Source organism: Danio rerio, chromosome 12 (genome assembly GCF_049306965.1).
Source record: "Danio rerio strain Tuebingen ecotype United States chromosome 12, GRCz12tu, whole genome shotgun sequence".
NCBI classification, from domain to species: Eukaryota; Metazoa; Chordata; class Actinopteri; order Cypriniformes; family Danionidae; genus Danio; species Danio rerio.
The window spans coordinates 36,647,129-36,667,678 of NC_133187.1; the positions used below are offsets into that span (position 1 = coordinate 36,647,129).

The window sequence follows — 20,550 nt, forward strand, 5'->3', positions numbered from 1 at the left end:
CCAGACCAAAAAAGAAAGAAATAAGAAGGTCAAAATGACTTGTTCTTAGGTTTTTATCTCTGACATCAGATACACAAACTCATTTTCTGAAATCTCATCCACATTGACTCATCAGTTGTGCGGTTAAGAACCTTAATGGCTGACAATTCTCTCTAAGCATGTTCCCACTGCAGATTAATTTGGTACCTTCATACACTGTTTGGCAGTTAACAATACTGACAAGGCATCTATAACCAAATTCACAGGTCTCAACAAAAGCCTACAGGACAACTATTTGTTTCTTATGCTATTCAGTTCTTTGCATGAGTACATTTTCATGTGTGATTTCTGTAACTTAAAAAGACTGAAATGAAATAGACCTTCATCATCAGGGTTTCTTTAAACCCTCCTTCAACTTTTCATTTAAAAATGCAGGGTTCCACTCAATTCATTCATGTTTTCCCAACACAAATTGATTAAGTTAACACTTAACAAATCTATGGATTAAACATAAAAAAAATTAAGTTGTCACAATGAAATCTCAAGAATTGTGTTCTTTCAGCTTATTGTAAATAAGTAGTTTAAACTATCAAAAAACTTTTTTTGAGTGTAGGTAATTTCTTACTGACTAATTAATAGTTGACTGGTCAACTGTGATAATAAATCATTGTGAATAGCATATCATCATGAAATTAGTGAATAGAAAACAATACAGAAAAAACAGAAAAAATACTGTAATTGTAAGGGCCAGAATGAACGAACACACACACACACACACACACACACACACACACACACACACACACACACACACACACACACACACACACACACACACACACTTTTTTTGTGAAAAGTGGGCACATTACATAGGTTTTCATTCATTTTATACTGTTCTAAGCGTATATTGTATTGTCCTCACCCCACCCTACCCCTAAACCCAACCATCACAGGAGACTGTGTGCAGTTTTACCCTTAAAAATAATTCTGTGTGATTTATAAGCTTTTTGAGAAACAAGGATGTCACCAATGTCCTCATATTTCACCTCCTTTTTGCAATCCCTGTGTCGTACCCATGTCATTAAACAGATTTGTGTCCTGATATGTCACAAAAACAGGTACACACACAAAAATCACATATACTGGCCACTTTATTAGGTACACCACAGAATGGACCATTAGAACTGACTTAAAGTAATTCCTCATGGAATAGATTTAATAAGGTGTTGTAAACATTCCTCGGAGATTCTGACATGATAGCATCATAGAATTGCACATCCATGATGCAAATTTCCTGTTCCACCACATGCCAAAGGTGGTTTGAGGACTATTGAGGGTATTTGGGTCTAGTGCTCTCATTGCCATGTTAAAGATTCTAGGTTGAAATAGGGCTGGGCGATATGGCAAAAATGCAATCTTTATTAATTAGGTTACATATTGAACTTTAACAATATATATTTCTATATCAGTTGTTAATGCTTCCATACTTTAGAGTACCCCGACAATGATTAAAGCCACAAAATTTAGAGGGTCCATTAAATAAAATAACCCATATTTATTGGGCGATAATATTTGGTGGCATCTCTAAAACCAACACACTTCTAGATTCCCATTGTTGCACATTTCTGCTGAGTAATGGGCTCTTAGATCAGTTAAAAATTCCAGAGCTTATCATTGTTACTGACATAAGCTTGATTGTGATTCGATATAATATTGTTTATCGACCCAGCCCTAGGTTGAAATGATTTCAGTTTTGTGGCATGGTGCGTTATTGTGCTGAAAGCAGCCATCACAAGATGAGCTGGCCTGAAACATCCTGAATTGATCCATGCTTTCATGTTGTTTATGCCAATTCCAACCGTACCATCCAATACTGACAGAATCCATTCCATTCTTCTATTGTCCAGTTTTAGTGAGCCTGTGTGAATTGTATGCTCAGATTCATGTTCTTAGCTGATAGGAGCGGCACTGGTGTGCTCTTCTACTGCAGTGGCTCATCTGCATCAGGTTCAATGTGTAGTGGATTCAAAGATGTTCGCCTGGGTTGTAATGAGTGGTTGTTTGAGTTACTGTTGTTTTTCAGCTCAGCTCAAACCAGTCTTGCCATTCTTCTCTGAACTGATATCAACAAGGTATTTACACACACAGAACTGCTGCTCACCGGATATCTTCTGTTTTTCAGATAATTCACTGTTAACCCAAGAGAAATCCCAGTAAATAACAACATTAAAAACTTTAATTGTTTTTGATTGCTGGTGTATGAGGAGATTGCCCCCAAAAATGTGTAAAGCGATTTGAGTGTCCAGAAAAGCACAATATAAATGTAAAGAATTATTTTTATTATTTATTTGTTTGTTTTCAGCTTAGTCCTTTTATTAATCTGGGGTTGCCACAGTGGAATGAACCGCCAACTTATCCAATATGCACACTGGAATCAAAATCAAAATGAACTCAAAATGAGTTGGAAAAAACACAATTCTTGAGAATTCATTAAGACAAATTAATTTTTTATGTTCAATCCACATACATTTGTTAAAAGTGTTAAGTTAAATTAATCCATTTGTGTTGGGACACCATGAATATATTGTGTGGAATCCTGCATTTTTTACAGTGTATGTTCTACGCAGCGGACACCCTTTTAGTTGCAACCCAATACTGGGAAACACCCATACACCCATTCACACATACACTACGGACAATTTAGATTACCCAATTCACCTATACCCCGTCTTTGGAAACCTACGCCAACATGGGGAGACTATGCAAACTCCACACAGAAATGCCAACTGACCCAGCCGAGGCTCGAACCAAGCGACTTTCTTGCTGTGAGGCAATCATGCTACCCACTGCGCCACCATGATGCCCCACTATTATTATTAACTATTATTAACTTAAGAAGATCATCTTGACCATGTGTACGAAGCACTGAGCTGGCTTATTAGATTTTCGTGTCAACAATCAGTTGACAAGGTGTACCTAACAAAGTGGCCGGTGAGTGCACACCCACCCACAGGCACACACATACATGCATTTCTGTGTTGCACATTAGTGGTGCATCAGCTTCATTTATGGAAAGAGCACAAACCATTTCATTCAGTGATTGTGTTGTGCTCTTAATTATTATAGACTCTCTGTGAGGTTCAAGGAACAGAATTATGGTTCAGTGAGATGATCATTGTTCTATAGCAGAAGCTGAGGCAGCGTGTGGTGTGTTTAGGCTGAGAAATAGCAGTGTGATTGCAGACGACAAGATGGCTGAAAATGAACCCCACATTGTCTTTCGAGACAACAGTTAGTTGATGTTTTTATTATTCACAATGACAGCACAATGCTCTCATTCCGCAGAATCATTACAATCCACTGCACTACTGGAAAAAAAATCTAATGACAAAATGCATCATCTAGAGACTTTTTTTTTCCCTCTCTGCTGTGCTACAAAAGCAGTGCAGCGTTTATCATAATGGGTCCTGCATTCTCCAAAATTAACTGCATTTACAGCACGGCACATAAGCCAACAACATCCTTTGGCAGGTCCTATCTCTAACAAGGCTTCGGCTCAGATGCTTCCAATAAAGGGCTGAAAAACTCTTGCCTGTAAAACGTTGTGACATATAAGGAGGACAGGTGTGTCTTGCCTATTGGGAGAAAAAGGGTTTCTGGGAGAAGAGTGGGGTCCTTCAAAGGGGGAGAGAGCAGCACAGCGGGGTCTGGCTGAGGTTGAGGTTCTGCTCGACTGTCGTTTCCGTAGCAGAGCAGCTCATACATCATTTTCACATCTTGGGTTTACTTTACCAATCACGGCGAAAGCAGAGGGCATGATGTGGCTGATACGATTAATGGACGGAGGGCAAGAGGTGGCGCGCATGTGTGTGCACGTGTGTGCATGTGTGTTTTGTCGAGGTTGTGCGTGTGTGTGTGAGAGGGATCACCGGCAGGGATAGGGATAACCAAACCAGATGTTGAGGCAAAGGGAAAGAGGGGTTGAGGAAGGTCATGTGCGCGGTCTTCCTAGTGTCCTTAGAGCCTTACGTCCAAGCTTCTCAGAGCTGCACAGACGTGGCGTGTGGAGGAGCCCAAAGGACACTGGTGTATGTGTGTGGCGTGTCCAGGTTTGCTTCACTATGTAAATGCCTTACAAGAGAGAACGAAAAGAAGGAATACGGCAGTGTGTGTGTGTTTAAAGATGTGTGCGTCAATCTCAAGGCAGGCCTGTCAGCGGGGGTAACCTATGACTGATGAGATCTGAAAGGGTAAGTTTCAGTAAGAGAGATGTTCTAGAGGAGGCCACAGGGGAATTGTATAATGAGTCGAACGGTGAGGCCTGCAACATTCAGTCCCGCTTCTTAAAATTCACAGCAACATTACTATGAAGCCCACTTAAAGCAAGCAATTCTTGCTTAAATTACTGTAATAACATAAACAATATTGCTTGTGTTCATGATATGAAGGAGATGTGAAAATGTCTCATTAAAGATCTGAAAACATTTGTCAAAGAGAAAAAAAGGGAGGGATTTTATCCACCATAAATATTCTGGATTTGTGAATGTGGACATTACTGGAATATTGGCAGGACGTGGTGAAAAACAAGGGGTTTTCACAATGTCAACCAGAAGCTGCTGTAAGTGTAGGAATTTATTACATTTTGAACATTTATACAGGTCATGGCCAAACATTTTCTAGCTTTAATATAGATCAAGACTTGGTTGTAAAGGGCTACTGTCAAGCAGTTTAGATTGAACTTGTCTTAATACAACTGACTTTAAGTTTGAAGTATGCCTGGTGAGACCTGATTAGGTGGTTTAACTGTGTTTAATTACACTCAAAAAATGATTATTGCTGCTTGTTTAAACTACCTGTTTAAAATGAGCTGAAACTACACAATACTTGTAATTTCTTTGGCTAATTTATTTGCTTCATGATCAGTCCACTTAAACTTGTAAACCATTAAGTTAGCTTAAGTGTTTTGTGTTGGGATAACATGAAGTAATTGTGTTGGTTCAGCTACCTGGTTAGGGGTTTTGTAGGTCTCAGCATGCGGGATTGAATTAAGAAAGGAAAATGTTGATAATAAAAGTAATATTGGGTGTTGAAAGGTAATAGAAAGACTTGTTAGAGTTTAATCTTTACTTTAGAGATCTAGAAGATTTTTATATACTGCTTTGAGTTTGAGATTACCAGAAGCGCCCATGCTTTTGGTGTTGGCAGCTTAATTAGCAAAAATGCAGTTAGTTGCTTTGTTCAGTGAGCAATAACTGTCCTGAAATTAGTTCTGAGATCAGTCTCAATCTACTGTACACTGTAAACCCAACAGTCAACTTTATCAAACGAAATGTGTAACTCAAAATTGACTGAATTAATTCTACTCATTTGAAAAGAGTTTTGAACTTAGTGTTGAAAGTAATAAGTTAATTAAATACCTCATTACTTCAACTTAAATGGAATAAGTTCACAGTACTCATATAGATTAGCTTTTTAACTCAAATGGTTTGTTGCAATTAGTTTCCTCAAACACTATGAGTTGCCTTAACTTGTTGGGATTTACAGTACTCAGTTGGTTTGAGTTCTCTTCATTTATTGGGTTTTACTGTGCTTAAATTGCTTCTCTTACTCAAATGGATTAAGTTCACAGTACTTATTGGGATTAGTTTTTTACTTAAATGGTTTGTTGCAATCGGTTTTCTCAAATTGTTTGAGTTACCTTAACTTTTTGTGTTACAGTGTAGATGTAATATGTAATCTGAAATATGCTTAAAATGGCTCTTTTAGTTAATTTAGGATAACTTCAAATGAAACTACAAGACTTCTAAATGTGCGACACATAATAGACGACATAATATCAGACCTTTGATTTCAAGTTAAACAAAAATACAAATGTATTTAAACTTTCATTTGATAAAATCATGTTGGTCCAACTCAATTGCATCTAATTGTCTATATATATATATATATATATATATATATATATATATATATATATATATATATATATATATATTGGATGGAAATCCTGCAATTGGATGGAAATCCTGCAATTAAATGTAGTTCATTCAATGAGTTATTTTTTGAAGTGTAGACTAAGAGACACCCCATGGGACAAATTAATAAAAGAATCATATATAACAAGACCAGGAACATCATTTTATAATAAAATCAATCAGAAAGCCAAAGTGAGCATAGTTAAGCACCAAATTCATGACAGACATTTTGATGACCCCCTCTACTGGCACAAAAACACAGTGCAGGCTAAAACGCACATACACACTAGGATGAATTGATTTGTGTCCTATTTACCAGGTTAAATAAGTGAATAAATAAGTCATTAATAATAAGAACAGAAGAAATAATAATAATATAGTTTACTCTCTTAAAAATAAAGATTTATAATTGAAATTAAGGTTTTTACAGACATGCTTTACAAGAACTTTTGGTTTCCTAAACAGATAGAACCATTAAAAAAACATTTTGTTTCTTAGTATGACGAACATTATGGTAATCTTAAGATCCAATTTGTAAATGTTTCTATGGTTTATTCATGGAATTGTGAATGCCAAAATATAACCTTTATAATTAGCCTGTAAAATCGCAATAAAACACAATGCTAATTCTCATTCAACCATTAGACTATTAGTTGTTCCATTTGCCATTAAACTTCAGCAGTTCTTGCCATTTTTCTTATTGGGGAGGATGAAGGTGGGAAATGTATTTTTATCCGTGCCTGAACTGAGATGATATTGCCATGCCTGTGATGTATAACCCAGGCTTAAGGCTTAGTGGTAAACAGTAACACCTGCTGTATGTATAATTCATACAAGACCCTCTCTCTCTAACACACACACGTACGCAAATGCAAGCCTACGTACGTGGAAGAGGATTGCAGTGACAAAAACATCTGCAAGGGATTTGTAGAGTGAATTGATACCTAATCATAAATAACGTGAACATTTGAAACTCATTTGGTAGGCTGGCTGTGACCTCAGAAGAGTTGAAGGCAGCAGAAGGTTTTTGCGTATGGCACGGGGAAGTTTTAGGCATGGAGTTAAGTGACTCTAAATGAGATAGGAGATGAGAGGTACATGGCCGCTGATTGGTGCAGGATGGCCAACCTCACACTGATGAGGGAATCGCATGGATCAGTCGTATATGCAGCCGGACACGGCTGTAACATAAGCTTCCTTTGTGCCCCCCAATTAAGCGGAGTTCAAGATTGCACAAACTTTGAGGACGAAAAGAAACTCCAATTTTATGTAGTTAAATGAGGCTAGATTTAGCAGATTTCCCATTAAAAAAGACAAGTTCACCCAAAAAAAAAAAAAAAGAAAAACATGGAAGTGTGCAACCCAGGCTCATTCTGATTACGTACCCCCATATATTTATGGAGAGAGCAAAATACGTCCCAGGAGCTACGTTTTTTGTTTTCATGACACCACCAGAGGCTGCTGTGTACACTTCATCAGATCTTAAATTTCTCTCGCAAGTGTCATTCGCACCCGCTGTTCTTGTGTAAATCCACCAGAGGCTGCTGTCCACTGACTGACTGACCCACCCTACTTCTTCCTTAAACCCAACCAATAGTGTTTTAAAAAGCACAGATTGACCCGCCCACCCACTTCCCTACACCCAACCGACAGTGTTTATAAAAGCAATCCGGAAAGAGAAAAGCCCTCGCCTTATTTTTACTGCATTTTCAGATTTTACCACATTCTTACCGTTATTTACTTATTTTATTTTTCGTTTTTTGTTTTTGTCTTACCTGGTTTCTGGAACCATTCTTTACCGGAATCCATGTCGTCACGGTCAACTTCGCTCTGCATCTCAAATCCAGCGATGTACATGTCGAGCCACTGGACAAACTGGTAACAGCAGGAAAGCCATCCATATGGAGGTAAGCGGTCAGCTGGTAGGAGAGAAAAGAATCAATCAATGGCTTCCGATTTTTTAAATATACAGTTGCAGTTATGAAAAAAAGCAAAATATAGTCAGCATACCTGCCAACATTTGTCTATGAAAATCCGGAAGATTGGTTCGGGGTGAGGTATCTGAATAACACTGTTGAGAACCGGGTACTGTGGTCTTAGTAATAGTAATTATCCTATGAAGCGTCTTTCAGGCAAACGCTGCAATCGAATCCTACCAATGTTGGGAGACCCAGGGTTTCACAGACTGTATCAAAACAGTGAAGAAAGATGTTACGGGAAAGATGGGAGTTACACAAGTTTTCCGAGAGAAATAACAAAACAGGAGGGTAGCGGGAGATGGGTCTGAAAAGTGGAAATACGGGAGACTCCCGTTACAGGAGTGTTGGCAGGTATGATAGTCAAACTTTACAATTGTGTATTCTAGTCCCATTTTATTCTAATGAGAAACTAATACTATACTTTTGAAGTATAAGGTTGCAGGAGTCAAGTTGCACTCTCATAGCGGGGAATTGAAAACAAAACCTTTATTGCAGCGCATTTAAAAACAGAACACTGACGACCCATGTTTCCAAACAATTCTTCTTCTTCCACTTGTTTGAATTACGGTTGGCAACACAATGTGGCGTCTCTCTGCCGTCTGAACACTGTAACAGGTAAAAACAGTCTTCGAAGCTATCATGCATATCAATGAAGTTGCACCTCATTCACAATAGAGTGTGCTGATTGGTTCGAATCAAGTCTCTCTCATGAACTAATGCTGAGAGCTTAAAGACGTCACATTGTACCCGCCAGTACAGACATCCAGTCTCCACGCTGGAATTTACACAAGGATCTCATGGCCGTGATGTAGCTTCAAAATTTATTTTCAAACCAAAAGGATGAATTTGCTCAAAATAATGCAAAAACAACCAATTTTTACTTTTTCGTGCAATATATGTGTCCTTATAGTGTTTTAGCAACATGGAACACATATTTGACTGTCAACATCTCAAAAAATGTGTTTTGGTGTTTCGTGACCCTTTAATGATATAAAATAACATGGTCAGTTATAGACACAATTATGAGAAATTAAGCCACAACTATGAGATTTAGCTGATTGCTATTAAGATAACATTGCATTTCTGAGAACTGAACTTGCAATTTGGACATACCAAGTCATAAATGTAAGCTAGAAAGTAGAAATTATGAGCAACTGTTACAGAAACATGACTGTACTTTTTCACAATAATAAAAATTTCATTACTCTTATGTGGAAATAGGCTTGCAATAGCAAACTGTTTACAAGCCTGTCCTGAAAAGACAAATTAGATATTGAGATATTTGCAGCCCTTAAGCATGGTGTATGTCAGCGTGCAGAATACACTTGGGGTGACAGACTTGGAAAAAGTATGTGCAGTCTGATTTCCAACAAGCTTCCAAGGACTTTTCAAATCTGTGGCTTGTAAAAGGTTGCTTGTTCATACAGTTAGTCAAAACCAGCATGAATGAAACTTGTCAGCAAACACACATTTTTCCCACAGACACTATTTTTAGTTGCGAAAACACTTTAGCCTCACACATGTGATATCCGTCTGCCTCTGTAAACTGTAACACAATGCAGGATGTTCCTCATATGAAAACGACAGCGTGCATTATGTATAAATACCAGTGACCTTTAAACAGTAAAGGTTTAAAGTATTAAATGCAGCTGAAATCAGTCTGTATAGTCAACATAAAATGCAGCGCATGAGTTAAACCGCACTTCAAGGCCTTAGCAACACCAAGCCGATGGAAGTCTGTCATGTTTTTTTCGTCCTCTTTGTAATCACTTCACTGTTTTATCTCTCCATAAAACAGTTTTCATCACTTGCTTCTGTTGCCAGATCAAAGATTTCTTTTTTGTCAAGCATTTAGGCCGGTATCTCAGTCTTGTTTCTGTTGAAATCTGTTCCGTCCAGGTTGGGTGGCTTGAAATATTTTGACACTGGCTTCTTTAATTTGAATCGGCTTGTTTATGTTCTCGCCTCTGCAGAGGGAATCATACAAGAGGAGTCTCTTTGTCCGAATTGCATGTGTTTCTTATCAAGTCAGCCAGGCACAGGCATATTTCCAAACGCTACACAAGGATCATGTGTGGCCAATGAAAAACAGCGCCCCCTACCCGCAACCAAAACTTGTTCACTTGCACTTCATTAGTCTCGAAGCCTTAATTGTTCTCCTTTACCTTTTAAAGATTATTTTCCTTCTGAATCCATCATTAATTATTCACTGCACGCCCTCTATCAACTCGCTAGAGTTTTTCCCCCTTCTCTTTCAGTGCCTCCCTTCCTCTTGTCAGTGTGATTTGCTGTGTTTCTGTCAGTAGCTGACTCAAGGCAGGTGGAGGGCTTTCCATGTGCTTTCCATTTGCCCTGGACTGAAACGGCCGCAATTAAAACCAAATGTGCAACCTGTGGCTCGCGCATGCAGCGCTGCTCTGACACACAGACATACCCTCGCTTGCAAATAATAGGGCGAACAATAACAATTCAGATTTATTGCCTTGATACAAAACAATTGGCTGAACTCTGGAAGTCGGCGTTGTACACGAGACTCTGAGCAGGAGGGCGTAAAGTTGTTTCGGTCGGGTGCTAGACGTGCGGAGGCAGGGGTGAGCGAGAGGCCAAGCCGGGGTCACTGGTAAGATTCAGTTAAAAAAGGAGAAAATTATGCGGGCATCTGAAGTTTCTCCACTGCAGCCAGAATGTCTGCTGACCACACTGTGTAGCTTGAGGACATGGAGACTATGATTAGAGCCCTGGAAGGCAGGGCTGGGGTGACTCTGGTAAGGTCGTATATAAGTACACCCACATGTTGTTGAAGTGCAGGTCCTTATACCTTGTGGGCATACGCGCTCCACCTCTGACACCTCGAGGCCTCTCCTCCCTCTGTAGCATGACCTCAGCGAGCTGATAATCATAGTTATTGACAGAACAGGCTCCAACTACGCTAAACAGTCCCCGTGGACACGCCGAGGTCTGATTTTCCTTTTGTCCAGATATAGGCTATGGTAGTAGTTTCTTACAGCAATGCTTTAGGGTGCGGATGGTTAAATCAATTTTGGGATGTTAAGAGCACAAAACATGTTCCCTGCATAATCTTTATTTTTATAAAAACCTATTTGACCGTTGAGCATCTTACATTTATCAGTTATGGCCAAAACAACACTATCGCTATTGCTCATGCTAAGCATTTAACCTCATGTATTTAACTTCTGCATAACAACTTTCTGTATGTTTCAAATTGTGAAGCTTCTCAATGTGTTCAAAAAATAGAGTTATAGATAGAGTTGTCATGCAGTTTTGGACTTTTCATATCTAAAATGATTACTCTTGTTTTACATCTCACATTACACATCATTTATCTGGTGCTAATCTACTAATCTACAGTGACATATACACTACCTGGCAAAGGTCTTGTCGCCTATCCAAGTTTTAGGAACAACAAATAGTAACTTGATTTTTATCAGATTATTTAGTGTTAGAAGTGACTTATGTGAAAGGCAAAGGCCTCTGGATTATTACCAAAATAAAATATGATCATGCCTTGATCTTGATGATTTTTAATTATTAGTACAGTAAGGTCTGACTTTGCTTAAACAAATGTCTTATCACTTAACAGAAAAAAATATACAGTATAGAATATAAAGTCATGATGCAGTGGGAAAAGAATTACTTCATCTTACCCCAGACATGCTCAAAAATGTTCAAGTCTGGTGACAGGGCTGGCCAATCCTGGAGCACTTTGACCTTCTTTGTTTTTTGGAACTTTGATGAGGCTGAATTATGAGGAGCAGCGCTATCCTGCTGGAGAATTTTCGCTCTCCTGTGGTTTGTAATGTAATGGGCAGCTAAAATGTCTTGACACATCAGGCTATTGATGTTGTCATCCACTCTGCGGATCTCTCACACTCCCCATACTAGATGTAACCCCAAACCATGATATTTCCTTCACTAAACTTGACTGATTTCTCTGAGAATTATGGGTCCATGCGGGTTCCAATAGGTCTTCTGCAGTATTTGTGAAGATTGGGATGCAGTTCAACAGATCACTGAAAACCAATTGATTCATTGAAAAAACCTTTTGCTACTTTTCAAAATGATCAACTAGAAGTCAAATTATTATTTGTTGCTCTTACAACTAGGATCGACGACAACACTTTTGTCAGGTAGTGTACATTCCTTAAACTTGGATTAAACTTGACCTGTTCCCAAATTCACTAGCATTGTGCATTCTTACATGCGCATCTTATCAAACTGCTTATCAAATACTCAGACTATAAAAGGTAAGAATGAAAATTCAACAGAAATCAGTCCAAGGTACTCGAAAAATATGGAAAATTTAAAAAGCCTTTATTTACATGGCTAAATGTTAAAAAAACCTACGCGATTCAGCAAGGAACTGCCTTCATCAGGGTAACCTGATGAAGATTACCCTGATAAAGACTGTTCTATGCCAAAACGCGTAGGTTTTTTTTTAAGATTTAGCCATGTGAATAAAGGCTTTTTAAATTTTCCACATTTTTTGAGTGCCTTGGACTGATTTCTGTTGTTGTTTTGATGAATCCCTTACCCAAAGATATTAAATTACCCCTGAGCACTTTTTGTTTGTTTGTTTTTTGGAAGAACATTCGACATTTCCCATCACTATTCTTTACATTTTCCCCTTTAAACAGAAATTACTGTATGCTTGTTAAATTCAGTAAAAAAAATGTGATTAAAGAATAAGAAAATTACAGGTGTGATTTAGAAGTCGGCTTTAATGACCCATCCCCAAATTTAACCCTGCACACACTTACAGTCAATCGTGCCTCATATGCACATGCTTTGAACAAACATGGAAACATTGCGCATTGTAAACAATTCACTCATGGTTTGAGAGGAAGACCTTAATAGTCTAAGAAAAGCCCAACTGAAAAAACTAATTGCACACAGTCTGCAACAATACAAAGATGCACAATGCCAAACCATTGTGTAAACATGTCACGTGCCTGGTTTGGTCAGTCAATAGCCCCTTTCACACAGTGATACCGGTAAATATCTGGAAAATTTCCGGAACGACTTTACCAGTATATTCAAAAAAGCGCTGTTCACACAGGCGAGGACGTTACGGAATTTTTCCGGAAAAGAGCATTCACACATCCATTCCAAAATACCGGTAAATTCTGACATCATTCACCACAAATGAGCTTTAAACGGCTGCGCTTGTATTTGTAAACATTTGACTAAATTACAAACTCTGTGGATGATCAATATTGTGAACAACTTTCGCAGGATCACTTTCGCATGTCGAGATGTTCATGATATGTGCGTGTGCAGGCGCTCACAGGCTGTTTCACAGGCACACGCAAAGCTTGAAGGTAAACAAACAACGGCTTATCATAAGCATCTCATCGATGATTATTTACACAGTTGGCATTAAGAAGAACATATAAACGTGATCTGACTAACTTCTAGCAGCTAAATGTGTCTGGAAAAATATTCAAAGGCTTTTATTCTAACAAACCGCGCGGACGTAAATGCGTCTGACTGTTGTGATTGGCTAAAGCAGACGTCTCACGTCAGCACGTTCTAGACGTGCACGCGCTTATTACGGCAATCTTCCATCTGCATTCACACAGCGCAGCATTCCGGCAAATTGCCGGTAATGTTACAACTTCTCTTTCCGGAAAATAGCCAGAACGAATTTACCGGTATTTTCAAAAAGGACCTGTTCACACATACAACCTTTCTGGAAAATTGGCGCCAATTTTCCAAAAAGGTCTGTATGTGTGAAAGGGGCTAATGACACTGAAACACAAATAAAGGAACAATAACCTGGGGTTTAGTGATGTACAGTGTGAAACACCAGTTTAAGAATACTCAGGATTAATTGTTAACCCAGGGTAAAACAACTCAGTGTTAGCTATTTAAAAAGTAAAACCACTCAGTATTCCTTCGTAACATCCCAGAATTTGAATGTTATCACTGTACTGAATGGGTGTTATCATCATTATCAGTGGTTATCAGCTGATAGATATGGGCAAGTAGGGGCCTTCTGCGCCTATTAGGCTCAGAAGGCTGTAATCATCCATCCACATGGTTAATCAGCTATAGTTCATATATGGCTGCGGCTGGAAGTTAACGAGAATTATTATATAATTTATTAAATTACCCATTAATTGTATTTTACTAACGTCTATCCCAATCCCAGCCCTAAACCCAACCATCACAGTAATGTAAAAACAGATCTCGATCTGAAGTCTTCTCTATTATTATAGCTGATTAACCACAATAATTATTTATATTTTTTATTAAATTGACCATTAATTGGATTTTATTAACGGCTATCCCTACCCCAAACCTAAGCCCAGCCATCACAGTAATGTAAAAACAGATCTGGATCTGGAGTCTTCTTTATTAGTATAGTTAACCATGTGGATGGATGATAATAGCCCTCTGAGCCTACTAGTAGGCGCAGAAGGCCCCTACCGGCCCATATCTATGAGCTGATATCAACTGATAACGCCCATTTAATTGAGTGATAAAAAGAGGCGGGTGCAAATTCACCAGCCTCTACATACATGTACAAGCAACCACCTTAAAACCTCAATCAAGTGACACAGAAAAGGTTTAGCAACCACCCAGAAGACTTAAGCATCACTGTGGTGTGGCAAGATTTGCAAAGGCAAGCATGACATTTTTTAGAAACTGTAAAAATCTAGTTTAATTCCTGACCACCTGTTTCTAGGACCCTCAAATACAGACAACAGACCTGCTCAGAATATTAAGTCTCCACAATGAGACCCAGAGCGCTAGTTATTCCCCTTGTGGTCTATCTGTGGGCTTCATCTAATTTCATAAGAGCTAATTAAGCAGTGAAGAAGAGGTGGGTAAAGGGTTAGATCCTGCGTTGAGGCTCAGAGGGGAATGGTTTTATCTCTCCGTGTCCAAGGGCAATGCCACTCCTCTCTCGTGAACACAAAGTGCCACCCACTATGGGTTCTGTGCCCAAATATTTACACTCACTGCAGGAATGACCCCCACCCCACCCCTCCTTTGATGTGGTTTACAACTCAAAACTCGCTGGAAAATGTGGCTTTGGCACAAAGTCAATGGCTCATAGCAAATAAGCAACACTATTACAGAAAATAAAGAGCAGCGCTGTTGTTTCAGAACACTTGAAAAAGAAAACAAATAGGGAGGAGGACGTAATGACAAAGGGAAGACATGGCTTTATTCCTCAATCACTTTCCTCTGTCCACACCACTGCTTCCCCTACAGCCGCCAAACACATCAATCGCGTGGCCCTCTTTTTTCATTTACCTGGAAAAAGGCAAGAATTACGGAGCTAAATTTCAGAGAGAGAAGAAAGCAAAGGGGTAGACATGGAAGAGAAATATCCCCTTGAAAGTGCATGCAGGCAGGGCACAGGGAGCTCACAAAGACTGCCCTTGATCAGACCAGTGTAACAACAAAGGCGAAATTGTGGGGACAGGGAAGGCTTTCATGTGGATAGCCACTGTCTGTGTGCAGGCCACTCACTCATGTGCAGGCGAACACAAAACCACGGCCATTCACAACACACGAGCGCAAAGCAGAAAACACACAAGTGGGGCTAAAAAGAAGTCCATGAAAAGTGTCTTTGCATTAATGTCACAAAAAAGTGGCATTTATTTGATGCTGACATGAAATTTAAATTCATTATTTCTGTGCTCTGAATGTATGCAATGGATCTTATTTTGAACCTTTTCACCAATACAACTTGATTTAAATACAGCAAGCACACTATTTAAGCAATTACAGTTAAAACTTTTAGAATTATTAAACCCCCTTTGAAATGATTTTCTTTTTTAAATATTTCTCAAATGTTTAACAGAGCAAGGAAATTTTCACAGTATGTCTGATAATATTTTTTCTTCTAAAAAAAGTCTTATTTGTTGTTATTTCAGCTAGAATAAAATCAGTTTTTTTTAACATTTAAGGTCAAAATTATTAGCCCCTTTAAACTATATATTTTTTTCGATAGTCTACAGAACAAACCATGGTTTTACAATAACTTGCCTAATCAACCAAGTTAAGCCTTTAAATGTCACTTCAAGCTGTATAGAAGTGTCTTGAAAATATCTAGTAAAATATTATTTACTGTCATCATGGCAAAGATAAAATAAATCAGTTGTTAGAAATGAGTAATATAGGCCTGTTATATTAGGCATACTGGAATTGAATTAATGATTCCCTTTTTATTGAAAAAAGGATTTGCATGTTACTGCACCTATAATGCATTAGTTCTTTTTGTTTAATTTGTAGATAAATGACCAACAAAAAATACATTAAAATAAATATACAAATTATACCAAATTAAATGTTACAAAAAAAGAATTTTTCAAACCAAATTAGGCCTTATGAGGAGGTCTTATATATATATTAGAGCTGCACGATTCTGGCTAAAATGAGAATCGCGATTTTTTATTTGCTTGAAATAAAGATCATGATTCTCTCATGATTCTGTAGATGTAAAATAAAGCTTAATATTGGATTACTGTTTTTTCTCAAACATACGGTAAAACAACATTAATATTATGTGTAGGTCTACTGGTTTCTATAAATAATTATATTCTACTTATAATAATCCTGATGTTGAATTATGTTTGAGATATAGGCCTATGCTTGCAATCTGTCATTGAGAACAGTATGAGACTATTTAATTCACGGGTAAAATCAACATTATAGGCTAGAGTAGGTATACTGACACTGTAAACATTTATTTTCATGCACAACTCTGTGTCCGCTATGAAAGAAAAAACTTGTCGCAATCTGAACTGTAAAACTTTTACTTTTTCACATGCAACTATTGTAGATAGACTGTTAACGACAATACTACAGTTTACTTTTTATGTTTTATGCAGATGTATGAATTGTTTCCATGTTGAATTATTCAGGTCATCTTTTGTAAAATTATATTCATATAAAGTATATATTGCTGTATCAGTTTTTTCCAATACCGTGCACCCCTATTATCTACAGTATATATCAATACAGTCCTTACTAGGCATGGGCCGGTATAAGATTCGGACGTAATGATAACCTTCAAGGTTCCTGCTACATTCATTCTGCCATGGCGGGGCGCCACACCAAAATTCAGCCCGCCACAGCTACATTACATCTTCTCATTCACAACATTCAGTCATTGTTGTTTTTTTTAATAGCGGGTAATAATCAAACAAAATCGCATTAAATTATAAGTGAATTACAACAGGACCACTGTAACCGTAGTAGAGCTGTGTGTTATTTGTTTAACCCCCTTAAGGTGATGTGCTGACAGATTGACTGACTGACAGGTACGTAATGTATGAGGCCAGCAAACACGAAGTAGCTTTCAGTTAAGATGAACACAGTTTCCCTAATTATACTTTATTTATGGATCAAATTCTGTGGTTCTGCATACATTGACTTTATCTTGCTGGAGTTCATTGCCGTTTCACTTCAGGACACATTAATGCCACTCTGTAGGTCTATTGTAGAGATTCATAAATATCCTAGCAAATGTTGGAGACATATTTATTTATATATTTATTTAAAATTTAAAATGGCATCTTTGGATATTTTATTCTGCTGGAGATACTGTTGCAAAAAACAAAACAAAAAATGTAAGTAAAAAATCTTACTCATACCTTAGGAACAGTATTACGGTTTTTAAAACCTTGAATTTTCCAAACTGGTTTACCTTGAAAACCGTTATCGTCCCATGCCTAGTCCTTACCAACTTTATTTTATATGACTAAATATTTGTTTGTTTGTTTGTTTGTTTGTTTGTTTTTAGGTATGCTAGTACATAACTGCATTTATTAAATTAAGAACCAATGTCTTTTAATGTAATTTTACTATTTAAGAATGCAGTTTAAAATGAGTTTAGCTTTATAAAATGGTTTTATCCTGTTGTCAATATAGCCATCACAAGATGGGTACAAGCCAAGGTGATCATAAAGGGATGGACGTGGTCAGTAAATATAATTAATACGTAAGCCTATACAATATCATTCATTTTCCTTTGACTTACTCCCTTTATTCATCAGGAGCGGAATGAACTGCCAGCATATGTTTTACTTATCCATATATTTATGCAGAGTATGTTTTACACAGCGGATGCCCTTCCAGCTGCAACCCAGTACTGGGAAACACCCATACACACATTACCACACATACACTACAGCCAATTTGGTTTATTCAATTCACCTATAGTGCATGTCTTTGGACTGTGGGGGGAAACTGAAGCACCCGAAATCCATGCAAACATAGGGAGAACATCAAACTCCACACAGAAATGAAAACCTACCCAGCCAGGACTTGAACCAGTGATCTTCTTGCTGTGAGGCGAAAATGCTAAAAACTGAGCTACCTTGTCACCCCTATTATACAATATCTTATAAAATAATACACCTAAAAACATCATATAAAATGACTTAAATGATTTTGAAATGACAAAATGATATCAGACATAATGCAACAATACCACACACATAAACACAACGAACAACTGCTTCACAGCCCTTCCAGGTCACAAATGCTCTCTGTGCTTAGGGGATATATAAAAGGCAGACTGTGAACTAATAACTGTTTAGATTTATGTGTGATTATGTTTACATATGCCGTCTTTCGACATGAAATAAAAAATAGTGTGTTTCCAAGGCCCAACTGTGCAGTGAAGCCTTTAATTATGGCTATTTAAGAAGACATTTCCTGTTTAGAACAGGATAATGTGTTTCTCTTTGGCCCGAACCTGCAGCTCTTGCCAGCAGCTGCTCTGTGGCGATCCTCACACACATTTCTGCACCACGGAACGAGGGAGGAGGAGGAAACGGGGCAATAAAAAGTGAGAGCGCGAGAGAGTGAAGAGGGGGTCTGGGATTCCAGAGGACCTGAAACAAGTTGACACTTTTTTTCTGAGCGTGCACTGTGTACCTGTCTGTATTTGTTTGTGTTTGAGTGCAAGTACATGTGTGTGGTGCTGGTAAGTGTGTGTGTGTGTGTGTGTGTGTGTGTGTGTGTGTGTGTGTGTGTTGCTGCAAGCATGTGTTCATGAAGTCTGAGTAAGTAGCGGATGCAGAGATAATGGATGGATGTTGATTCTACACTGTCACCACTGTACGGCCATTTGGAGCCATTAAAAATCCCCAATGTCTCTTTGATTCCTACTCACTTCAGCTGCTATGCTCCTTCTGAATTGTATGTGTGTGTATATCCATGTGCTTATTAGATCTAACAAAATGAGCAAAGGAGAGCCACGCCGGGTAACAGAGTCACTAAATGCAAGAAATGTATCCATTAGTTTCTGGCTAAAAATAATTGTTTTGAAATTTAACTAGTAGATGTATATATCATACTTAAGGTGTGTGTGTGTGTGTGTGTGTTAACATAAAGAAAAATATTGTACCTTATAAATAACAAAAGGTAAAAAGGGTATGAAAACATGTTACAGTAACTTAGTACTATGTTCCTGTAGGATTAATCTGTAATGATGTAATTTTATCTTTGTGGTGATACAACAAACTTTTTTACCCAGTAATTAAATTGACAAATATTAGGTTTTCTACTAACTAGGTAAGTTATACAGACCCGTTCACGATTGTTTAAAGTATTTCACAGCGTGTAATGTATACAGTATAACGTTAGCCTTTACTAGTACAGTTTTAAAACACTGCAGTATTTACTAAAAATTACTGAAATAGTTTTATGAATGTAAAAAAGCAAAATCACATGTAAACTGTTTACTACTTTATTAATAAATATAAAAGAAAAATAAGACATATTAACAAACAGTTAACGTTACTTATCAATAAAAACAACGTTGCTAACTCAACCTTTAGCTGCCAACGATGCTTTGGGCCTTTTCTAAGGTATAAAGTTTACGTTAGCCAAATCATTATAAAGATAGGGATTGTGTGATATGCTTTAACAAAGCAGTTTAGGAAACAATAAGTTAGTAATAATAAGTAACTTACAGTTTAGACATAAAACTTCGTCCTCAAAATCCCCCGACGAGCAAATCAGTAATGATATGTTTGGTTCAGAAATGACTCGTGTTTTCAGACGAATCGGTTCATTAAATGATGCAATAACTTGCTAATAAAACCGTATAAAAATAAAAGCCAATAAAAATCGTGAATAAAAACCAAAAAATTCGAAATTACACTACGGTATTTGTACTATGCCACATAAAAACAGTATAAACAAAAGGTATTTATCGTGCTAGTACGTGCATGAATTCAAATATTTGAACGAATCGGCACGGCAATTAATGATTCAAAGATTCAAAAAAGTCACTTGTCGCCACCAAGAGGTGAAACAAATAACAGTAGGTGAATAAAATATATTATCACTGAAATAATAGGTGTTCTGTACTGGATAGACTAGAGATGCCCAAACGAGGGTCCGCGGCCAAAGTTGGCCCATTCATTCCCTCTTAGAATAGAGATTGTCATTTCAAATTTAAAGTAACCTTATACTTGTTTGTTTTATTGTTAAGCTACAAAAAAAAAGCTATCTTAAAATAAAATGTTTCAATGTAAATGGTGTAAATTAATCAGATTTAGTTTCAAATGTAGGCCTACATATGGCGGAGAGAGGACAGAGGCTTCTCTGTAGATTCTGCTTGACTA

The 20,550-nt window shown here is 37.6% G+C and overlaps 1 protein-coding gene across 3 annotated transcripts in view; it reads right to left on the bottom strand.

Annotated features, from left to right (window-relative positions):
- The window catches only part of bahcc1b (BAH domain and coiled-coil containing 1b), a 194,720-nt gene extending 174,749 nt beyond the window's left edge, over nucleotides 1-19,971 (bottom strand). For 2 of the 3 annotated variants that reach the window (XM_073918670.1, XM_073918668.1), the window contains exon 1: nucleotides 19,894-19,971. The gene's annotated coding sequence lies outside the window, so the exon portion shown is untranslated. Of the gene's footprint in view, nucleotides 1-7,729; nucleotides 7,874-19,893 lie in introns of all 3 variants that reach the window. The other variant, XM_073918669.1, reaches the window with a different exon arrangement.
- Between the last annotated feature and the right edge of the window lie 579 nt (nucleotides 19,972-20,550).